This window comes from Acomys russatus, chromosome 11 (assembly GCF_903995435.1).
Source record: "Acomys russatus chromosome 11, mAcoRus1.1, whole genome shotgun sequence".
In the NCBI taxonomy this organism is placed as follows: domain Eukaryota; kingdom Metazoa; phylum Chordata; class Mammalia; order Rodentia; family Muridae; genus Acomys; species Acomys russatus.
This window is the reverse complement of record NC_067147.1, coordinates 53462019-53471251: the sequence shown is the minus strand read 5'-3', so window position 1 is coordinate 53471251 and position 9233 is coordinate 53462019. Positions and strand designations below refer to the sequence as shown.

General features: G+C 46.5%; 1 pseudogene; it reads left to right on the top strand.

Moving 5' to 3' along the window:
- The first annotated feature begins 2574 nt into the window (after positions 1-2574).
- Positions 2575-3414, top strand: LOC127195204 (60S ribosomal protein L6-like; annotated as a pseudogene).
- Positions 3415-9233: the final 5819 nt, after the last annotated feature.

The following is a 9233-nucleotide window of genomic DNA, read 5'->3' as shown; positions in this document are numbered from 1 at the left end:
TAGTCCTTTCTTCCTCTAGGTCCTGACTGGAAAACTCCCTGGCTCTGCCTTCCAGGCCCTGCTAGCCTCCCAGGAGACCACAGGGAGCCGTTCCCAAACAACCATGCCACAGAATCATCCTCAGAGACGGCTCCCACACAGATCTGTGGTTTTGTGGTGAGAGGGCTGCCAGGGGTGGGGGGAGTGCTCTGGGAGTGGGGGCAGACAGCACTAAATTGCACCTCTTGGATGTCAGACCATTTGGTTAGGATGGCTGCCAACCTGTGAGTCAGGAGAAAGAGGGGGAGCCCTTGACTCAGACACAGCAAGCAGATGGAAGCCCAGCCCACCCTATACACCCAGCACCCGAAGCATGCACAGAGATCTTCCTTTTTGGAAATGTTTGAGAGTAAGTTGCTAAGCACAATCATCACTTTAAAAAAATATGTAAACCTACTATTCAGGAATATTAAAAACAAATACCACAGATACTGAGAGCCGCACCCCCCGCCCCGACCATGCTCCATCTCTATCTTTTGCTGAGGGCTGTGCTCCCAGGGGCTCCCCTATCTACTGTTAGACCAGGAGTATACAGAGCCTGGGCCCTTCTCACAGTCACGGACCTCTCCAGCACGGCCTGCCAAGCCCCTTGCAGGATCCTCTGGTCAGAGGCCACTGCACAGCGCCACCCCATACACTCCTCCTTGAGGGCTTAAGAACCCTCAGCCAGACTCCTAATACGCCTGCAGCCACCATGCAGGAAGACCACGGGGTGATCCGCTGCAGCCCCTAACACCCACATAGGTCACCGTCCTGTGGCCCCCGGTGTTCCTGTACATCCTTGGCCTTCCATCTGCTCATGCCCAGGGGCTCCACCTCAGATCGGCTGTCCTCTAGAGTGGTTCTCCCTTTAAGCCTTTATTTGGCTGTGTCCTCTCTGAATGCATCAATGCCATCTGAAAACAGAGGTTGGAGGGCAGGGGGAGGCACCTAATAACCACTCTCTCATTGCTGGGTCAGGGCCCTGCGGAAACATGGCCCCTCAGGCTCAGCAGATTCAGGGGGGACTGAGCCTCAGTGCCCAGGCCAGGAAGAACAGGCTTAGCTGGGGTATGAGGGAGACTTGTTCCAGAGCAGAGAGCAAGGCTCAGGCTATACCTTCAAGCCATGCGGTTCCCTTACTTCCACTACTCCCACCCAATAGTAGAATAGAGAAACAAGCAAAATTATGGAAACACAGGAAGGAAAGTAGCCTTTCACCCATGAGTCTAGTTGAAGCCTTCTTTCCCCAGCTGTGAATCAAGAATTCTTCCACAATTAGCAGTTGTTTAAGGCCTTTCCCCCCTTCCCAGTTATAAACACGTAATTTTCTATGGACCTCACAACCCCATTGACGGGACCAGAACACATATCAAACCTCTGTGCAACTCTACGGCTCCTGGTTTAACTTATGAGACTAGTTCCACTCAAGGCACCTCCAGAGCCACTCTACAATCTCACTTATCAAAAGGGGGGGGGGCTTCTTAAAAATCTTTGGAGATATAACTTGACAGTGAGAGCAACCAAAACAGTATGTCTGCCTAATGCTAAGACAATTTATTGCCACTATTTCTTGAGGACCATGTACCCACACTTGGGAGTGTCTTACTTTTTCTTTGATTGAAGCCCACATCTGTGTTCCTGTAAATGTGTTCTTTTCTTTTTGGTCACCTTTATTTATGCCTTTAATAGAAGCTCTGTGTTGGTTAGCATTCATTGTCAACTTGACAGGCTCCAGACACATCTGGGAAGAGGGTACCTGGGCTTGCTTGTGGGAGATTATCTTGATTGTGTTTATGGAATAGGAAGACTCACCCACTATGGGTGATGCCATTCCTCAGCCGGGATCCTGGACTGAACTAGTCAAGGAACCCAGGAGGGGCATACAGTCATTGCTCACTGCTCCTGACACATGTGACCAGCTGCTTCATGTGAGCCTGCTGCTTTGATGACCCTGCCGTGATGGACTGTGTAACCTTGAACTGTGAGCTGAAATAAGCCCTCTCTCCCTTAAGTTGCTTTTGCCAGACTATTTTGGTACAGTAGTGGGAAAGCACACTAAGGTAGTCTCCAACTCTGCTTTATATTGGCTGCTCCCAACGTTCCTTTCTGCGTCACAGCCATGAATCCTGGTTGGGCCTGAGTCAGGGTCCCTAAATGTAAGGGGACTCATCTGGCTGCTAAGTCTATGTCCCTTTCCCATTGACACTCCTACACCACAGTCTCTTCCACTACTATGTCTCTTCCCAGGGTTCCCAGAAGGTCAGCTTCCAACAACCAAGACAGCCGCAAGCTGTCCTTTCTATCACCAGTGAGCCATTATAGCTGCTCCCAGAGCCTGAAGCCTCCCTGTCCCCTTTCTCCGTCCCTGAAGTGCCCCCACTCCCATCTCACCCTTGCCCAACCTATCTCATCTACAAATCGTCAAATGATAGAAAGCTCTTTCATACGCTTGCAGGAGTACAGGGGAAATCAACTGCACGGTCTCCCTGCCCCCCCCCCCCCAGCCTCTGCTGTTTAAAGTTGGTTCTGCCTCACTCTTTCCTGACTTGCAAGATGGCAGGTGAAAAAGCCAGGAAGCCTGACACAAAGGAGAAGAAGCCTGCAGCCAAGAAGGCTGGTGGTGATGTGGCTGCCCCTGGCGTGCCTGCTGTTACTGTAGCCACAAAGGGTGACCCTAAGGTTAAAAATCCCAAGAAGGGGCAGCCTCATTGCAGCCAGAACCCCGTCCTGGTTAGAGGAATTTGCAGGTACTGGGATCTGCAACGTATCCCAGAAAGGCCTTGTACAAAAGGCAACACTCAGCTGCAAAGTCCAAGGTTGAGAAGAAGAAGAAAAAGGAGAAGGTCCACGCTACTGTCACAAAAGTAGCCTGTGGTGACAAGAATGGTGGCATGTGGGTGGTGAAGCTTCGAAAAATGCCTAGGGATTATCCTACTGAGGACATGCCTCGGAAGCTGCTGAGCCATGGCCAAAAGCCCTTCAGCCAGCACGTGAGAGAGCTGCGTGCCAGCATCACTCCTGAGGCCGTTCTGATCATCCTCACTGGGCGCCTCAGGGGCAAGAGAATGGTTTTCATGAAGTAACTGGGAAGCGGCTTGCTGCTTGTGACTGGACCTATTGCCCTCAACAGAGTGACTCTGTACAGCCACACCAGAAGTTTGTCATCACCACATTTATGAACATCTGACTGACACTTACTTCAGGAAGAAGCAGCTGCTGCAAGCCCAGGCACCAGGAGGGTGGGATCTTCGACACGGAGGAGAAACACAAGCCTACAGAGCAGCGCAAGGCTGGTCAGAAAACTGTGGACTCGCAGATCCTCACCTGCAGGGCTACTTGCAATCTCAGTTATCCCTGACAGACGGGATTTATCCTCACAAACTGGTGTTTTAAGTTGCTAACAACCTAATTTAAAACAAAAAACAACAACAAAAAACTGGTTCCACCTCAAGCCTGTGTGTGGTTCCAGTGGCCAGAAAACAGAGAGACCAAGAGCTAGTCTCAACCTTCCCCAAAAATACCCAGACACATCTCAGCAGCTCTTACTGAAAAAAAAAAAATTCCGCCAAATGTTAAAAAGGAGATAACACCTGCTATGGCTGCCATCTTCCAGAAAGTAAAAAGGACATTCCTATAGGATCCCTTGAGGCCAGTGTTAGTTGACACTTACACCTGCGAGAACAGCACCAAGGAGAAAACTGCAAGTCAGTGTTGCTCATGAACACAAACTTAAATTGATCAAGGAAATGTGAGCAAATCAGGCGCAGTAGAATACAAAAGAGTTTGAGCAAAACCCACGTTTGAGTCTTCTAGGAACACTCCTAACCGGATGGGAGCTAAATAAGCCACAATATGTTTAGACATCAGCGGAGTTCCCTGACCCAGCAAGGGGCTCACTGTTAATATAAAAGGCTCAGGGGAGGAATCTCATGCAAAGGGCCGAGGGAAAAGGCCAGCCCGAAGTTCTGTTGAGAGTTTCTTGAAATAAAATTACAGAGCTGGAGAGGTCCCATGGGTGCAAGGTTTGCGAGGGCAGGATAAGAAGTTTCTGGGGGACCATGGGGATAGCATTCCTGATCGTGAGCTCACTCAGCTTTCCGGGTCTAACCTTGTAACCTATACACAGTCAAAAAGTCTGTGACCTGATGTGACCTGAGCAAGACAGAGGGTCACTTTCTTACCAGGGTCAGTCGCTGGGTTCAGACATGTTTTTTTCTATTTTGATGTTTGTAAGATCATCTCATCTGGGGAGCTTTTCGGGCAGAGCCCATAGGAATGCTGTGATTTCCATTGCAAGTTCTTTGTAAAGTTTTAAATGACTTCAGAAGCTAAAAGGAAAAAAGACAAAAAGAAAAGAAGAAGAAAAAAGGATGCAAACGGTTAAAACAAATGTCCTACAAATGATCACGGGAGGTTCATGAAATAATAGCACTGGGCATCATTAGTGATCAGAGACATAACATTAAAATGATCGGATGCCACTGCACAACTGCAGGGCCGGCTAAAAGGAATGGACAATGGCAGGTGTCTGCAGAGTGAGGAGGGACTGAACGGCACGTTCACCAGGAAAACGGGAAATGGTGTGAAAACCTGTAGAAAGTGAGGACTATTAGGAAATCAAACCCAAGCTATCTTATAATGTGTCATTCCATTTACTCACAAGAAAGAAAAAGACGTCCTCCAAAAGTCTTGAGTGGCCTCACAGAAGCTTTAGTTACAATACACTCCATATTGGAAATAGCCATTTCCTGGGCTCAAAATGCTGTGGGTGACCCCACAGACTGTGATGCGATTAGGTTTGGATGCAGGCAGAGGCATTACCCAGAATGCAGTAGGACAGGTGTTGCTCAATTTACATGAAATTAGCATATAGCAAAGTGAATAATCTACGATTCAGGGCCCTAAGGCAATGGACATGTTCTCTATCACAATTTATAAAAATCCTCCAAACAGCACTCCCCCAACAGGCACCTCTGCTGGTGGGTCAATGGGACCTCAAGAGTATTTTTGTCTTTTCAAAACAGGGTCTCATTATGTAGCTGGCTGTCCTAGAATTCTCTCTGTAGACCAGGCTGGCCTTGAACTCACAGAGATCCACCTGCCTCTGCCTCCCTAGTGCTAGGATTAAAAGTATGCACTACCACCATCACCTGGTTGGTAAAGAGGCTTTTTAAAGGTGCTCCCCAGTCCCAACACTCCTACTGGATGCTAAGCGGACTGTGCTGTCACCCACCCCACCAGGCACTGTCACGTGGGTAACTTGGATGCAGTTTGCCTATCTGCCTTTCCCTGCTTACTCACCATAAGAGACAAACCCTGTATAGAAGACAGCCTAGGATTCAAGTGGTGAAAGACATCTGTCGGCATCTTAAAGGCTTCCAAACTTTCAGAGAGATTCCCAGGAATCAGTGTTGGCCAAGGACTATTGTCCCTCCTTACTGTGTCTCTGACCTGAGTCCAGGAACCAGATATACCAGTCACATCATACACGGCTCCTTCCCAAGCCATCCCCCATCCCATCCCACCCCCAAGCAGCCTCTTGGCGGAGGCCGGAAAGGATCTTGCACAACCTAAGATGATGGAATCCAAATTGGGAGATATCTCCGCCAAGGTTTCAAGCCGTGGGGAGCGGCTCAGAAGAAACCCACGCCAGGTTCAGTGGCCTCCTTCCCTCTGGCCCAATACAGTGTATAGCCCTTCCTTTGGGACTTACACAGAAAGCTGGACAGGAAGCCAGAAAACTAGGTTCACAGTTTATTACAGAACTTAACTGTCTTCTCCCAAGAACATTTTGTCAGATCTATGTCATCCATCACGGCCTCCCAGTAGGGAATGCATAGTGATGGATCTTCTTGCTTCTTCCAAGTGCTGTGTTCTTCACAGGTGTGCTATGCTTGCCTTCAGAGATTTGGGGGCGGGGGTGGGGCGGGTGGAGTGCATGCATATGTGTATTTTCTCAAGAAAAACAAATTCAAGTTGCATCCTGGGAGAGATGATCTGTCCCTGTAGTGGGAACGCTTGCTTGGAACACGTAAATTTTTATTGGACAAAATGAGCATTGACTTTATAGAGCAGCTGGAAGGGGAGCCCCTCCCGCACCCCTTCTTAAAGTCTCAGCAACCAGAAAATGGCTTGCCCTTCTATCAGCAGTGTAGCCAGGTTACCCAAGGGGTCAGTGGCTGAGACGCTTCACCGCTGGTGATTCCATTTGTGGAGGGATGTGGGCCGATCCAGAGAGAGGACTGGCCCTGGACCCTGCCTTCCTTAGCTGGCATGGACCATGAAACTGGTGCAGCTTACGGCGAGTCATGGCTGAGGGTTGAGTCTACAACACTCAAATTTTGGACATAAAAGGGAAAAGGTCAGGGACACTCAACTGAAGGAACAAGGTCAAAACACCATTCTATTTCCCAATCCCCGAACTCTTAGGTATTTGTGAAGTTGAGGAGCCCAGCAAAGGATGCATAGGGACTGCAAAGACAAGGTCAAGAGACAGGTGGGTGGCAGGCAGGATGGACATCCTACTGAATGTGGAGAGCAGGGCAGAGAGGCTGTGATGTTCCTTCTGTTTCTGCGTGGTCTCAGCCACAACAGGGAGCCGCTGTAGGCACAAGGTCATCAGTGCCGTAGGAGGAGCAGAAATGGAAGACATGTCCCTACCCCCAAGCAGATGGGGCCCAATCCTACTCCTGGCTTTGCTCAGGGTCTGTGCCAGTGAGCTGTTCTCTAGGCCCTGGGCAGCTTTGGGATGCAAGGGGATCCATCTTCACAGAAGTGCCCAAGTCTTTTTGTTTCCATTTCCTTTCTCCGACATTTGCTGAACACAACACTAGTTTTTGGTGTGTGTGTGTGTGTTTTCTTCTTACAGCAGAGCTGTTACTTTCAAATTAGCTGAGCTATTAGGAAATGTCAGTTGCCATGAGATTAAAAATGATTCTGTGGGTCCAATTCAAACAAGAAACATCGTGCACTGTATCCATCACCGACAGAATGCTAGTGAAGTCAGCAAGATCACTATGGTTATTTTTTAATTATCCCTTTTTTTTTTTTTTTTTTGAGGGTATAAGACAATTACATCATCTTCTCCTTCCTTTCCCTCCCCCTAAACTCTTCAATATCCTCTTCCTTACTCCATTTCAAATTCATGGCCTCTTTTTTTCATTAATTGTTTTTTATATATATATATATCCCCCTAAATATGTATGTGCACCGTGCTCAGTCTGTACAATGCTGCCTGTGTGTATGTTTTCAGGGATGGCCATCTGGAATTGGATAACCAATTGGAATGCTCTTTTCTGGTGAAGACTTCTTCAGCTCTCAGCACTCCTTAGTTGCCTGTAGTTCTTTGTGTAGGGTCAGAGCCTCCTGGGACTTCCTCAGTGCACGTTAGCGTGTCGGCCATCCTGTTCTGCTCATGCATAGGCTGCCATGTTGGTGAGACTTCACGGGTGTAGCCACTGCGGCTTAAAGAGTGCCTGCCCCCCCCTCCATGAATTGAAAGTCAGACATCAACAACAACAGAAACAATGGACAGTGTACAGACTCATGGAAACTGAACAACTCACTACTGGATGAAAAGTGAGTAAGGACGGAAGTTAAGAAGGAGATGGAAAACTTTTTAGAATTGAACGGAAATGAAAACACAACAGACCCAACCCCATGCAACACAATGAAGGCAGCCCTAAGAGACAAGTGCTTACCAACAAGAGCCTAGCTTTACAAATTGGAAAGAGATCTCCATATTAGCAACTTAATGGCATTGCCTTGAAAGATCTAGAACAAAAAAAGGAGTAGATGACAAGAAATAGTCAAACTCTGGGTGGAAATAAATAAAATAGGGGGAAAAAAAACAAAACAAAGAATGAATTAAACCAAAAGCTGGTTCTTTGAGAAAATCAATAAGATTGATAAACACTTGTCCAAATAAACTAAAAGACAAAGAGAAAATATCCAAAGTAATAAAATTAGAGACAAAAAGGAGAACATCACCATAGATACCAAGGAAATCCAGAAACTCTAAGGACTTGCTTTAAAAACCTGCATGCCACCAAGCTGGAAAACCAAAAAGAAATAGATAAATTCCTTGAAATACTCAACTACCAAAGTTAAATTAAGATCAGATAAGTAATTTAAATAGACCCATAATCCCTAGTGAAATGGAAATGGCAGTTAATAGTCTCTCAACAAGAAAATAGCTCAAAAGGGATTCAGTGAAGAATTTTATCAGACTTTCAAGGAAGAGTTAACACCAATATTCCTCAAGTTATGCCACAAAATTGAAAGGGAAGGAACATTGCCTTTTTTTTTTTTTTTTTAAAACAAGACCTACCATTATCCTGAAACCTAAACCACACAAAGACACAACAAAGAAGGAAACAGACCAGTTTCCTTTATGTGGTGGTTCAAGTGAGATGACCACATAGGCTCATTTATGCAAATACTTAGACCCCAGTTGATAAACTGAGAAGGATTAGGAGGTGTGGCCTCCTTGGTGTGGGCATGTCCTTATTGGAGGAGGTGTATCACTGGGGGTAGGATTTGAAGTTTCAAAATGGGTTAACTATGTGGTAGGCGTGGGTTTGGTGGGTCTTCATGTGTTGTCATGCAAATAGAGGCTGACTAGAAAAGTAAATACCTAAGCTAGAATTAATGCTATGGCAAATTCAAGTATTGTAAGACTAGGGTAATAAATGGGATTGTGGCACTTGGTGAGCTAATATTTATTAGTACTAGGGTTGCTCCACCAATCAGAGGTATAAGTAGATGGCCAGCGGTAATACTGGCTATGAGACGAACTGCTAGGGCTATAGGTTGAGTAAATAGGCTGATTGTTTCAATAATAGTACGTATGGGAATGAGTGAAATAGGGGTTTCTTGAGGAAGGAAGTGAGCTAGTGGGTCTTTTATTTTATGGCAGAAGCCTAGAATTACTGCTCTAGCTCACAGTGGGATGGTTATACTTAAGTTTATTGAAAGTTGGGTTGTTGCTGTAAACGTGTGAGGGAGAAGGCCTAGAAGATTTGTTGATGCAGTAAATATGATAAGGGAAATACTTATTAGGGATCAGCTTTGTCCTTTTGGACTATGAATTAATATTATTTGTTTTATGATAGTTTTTACTAATCATTGTTGAAATGAGAGCAGTCAGTTGTTAATTAGACGTTTTGAAGAAGGGAATAAGATTGAGGAGACAGTCGTGATAATAATGACTC